This window comes from Manis javanica, chromosome 14 (assembly GCF_040802235.1).
Source record: "Manis javanica isolate MJ-LG chromosome 14, MJ_LKY, whole genome shotgun sequence".
Taxonomy (NCBI): Eukaryota; Metazoa; Chordata; class Mammalia; order Pholidota; family Manidae; genus Manis; species Manis javanica.
The window spans coordinates 23,013,393-23,015,083 of NC_133169.1; the positions used below are offsets into that span (position 1 = coordinate 23,013,393).

The following is a 1,691-nucleotide window of genomic DNA, read 5'->3' on the forward strand; positions in this document are numbered from 1 at the left end:
TTTATTCTCTTTTTGAAAACGTATAATATAAATTTATTTTGACATTTTCCTCATTGGAGATATTTTAAAATAGATTAAAATACACCAATAGTTCATGAAAAATAAATACCTAGTAGAATTTAAATAATACCTATAACATATGTGATTTGACCCTGGATATCCATGTTTTCATTTCAAACATCATTTTTTTAAAAGTAACATAAAAAATGACTGCTGCATTCTTTATATATCTTATGATTCATGAATTTTAATTAAACTGCCAGTTACTTTCTCTACTGTACATGTTAATAATATTTACTTCGGTTTTTGAATGGAAAGAGCAACCATTTTCTGTTTTTTAAGAGTGATATTTAGATGTTCTATCTCTGATTCATCAAGAAAATGCTTCATATTGAGTTTGAATAATAATCAAGAGTCTGGTCCAGAAAGCGGTGGGCAGTTACAAATGTCTCTAGTTTTAAGAGCCTGAGGTCTGACTCTATACAAGTGCTCAGCTCAATTTCCACGAGAAGGATGGATGGTTAACCATTCTGGCAACTTTGGATGACCTAGGAGGCTATCTACAAATTTCATATGCTGCCAAAACGCTGAACTGTCTCTGACTTCCATACAAGCCTTTGTCGCAAGCTATAGCCCAATTTCATCAGCTTCAGCCTCCAGTGTTCTACTGTGTGGTCTAGCAAACATACACTCCTGCAATTTAGATCATATCAGCTGGCCCAAAAGTGCCAAGCTATCTCAAGGACAAATGGCCCAAATCATTGTGAGAAAAACCAGACATAGGAAATCCAATTAATGACCCAAGCTAGTCTCTTCTGCAGCATGCCCAAGTACCGCATGCATTACTTCATGGCTCAGAAGGACGGCAAGTTGATGAATATCAGTCACACTATTTAAAAGCTCTGTGAAAATAAACACTTGTGCATTTGGAAGCACAAAAGCATTTTCATCTGGGGAATCAACCACATGAATAAACAAACTGATCTCAGAGATCCCAGGAATATCTTTATTGCCTTCAATTAAATGATAAACCACTTCCTTAAGAATCAGGTATCTTTCTCAGTTAGCATATCATTCTAAAATTCTTTCATCCATGCTTCAAATTTCAGTTTTGATAAAAGTCTGAATGTTCTTTCTCAATAAGAGGAGCTTGCTCCTTCCTTTAATTGGATGCACTTCCTGGTGGGTAAAATTAAACACTGCAAAGAGCAATCCAAACTACTCAAACAAAGGAATACCTTTCATTTATTTTTCCTTACACTTTCTTTAAATAGTTTGTTCTTGTTAGGAGGAAGTGCCTGCCGCCATTTCCTCATGCCCCCGCCTGCAGTGACTGCAGGCAGTTTCTGCACTGGTTTAAGAGGAAGCAACAAAAGAGAAACTGGAACAGTTTGAACCCATGAAGAAGTGTGGAAACTCCTGTGTCTCTTATGGGAAAACAGTGCGGAGGACACACTACTGAAAGAGCAGTAGCTACTGCAACTTCTTTTAGCAGTAGCATCATGAAGGAGTCATTCATTTCATGCAGTAAATTCTTGAGCAATCATCCAAATTTTGTTACTTCTGGTGTTCAAAAGGAATCCATTTTTTTTTTTTGACATTAAAAATCCTACAGCAGTAAAGATTTTCAGGCAGAAAAGTCAACCTATCACACTGATTTACTCCCAGGCTCTGATGTTTATTTACTATGT

General features: G+C 36.3%; 1 pseudogene; it reads right to left on the minus strand.

Moving 5' to 3' along the window:
- Positions 1–231: 231 nt before the first annotated feature.
- On the minus strand, positions 232–1,091 carry LOC108399580 (metalloendopeptidase OMA1, mitochondrial-like; annotated as a pseudogene).
- Between the last annotated feature and the right edge of the window lie 600 nt (positions 1,092–1,691).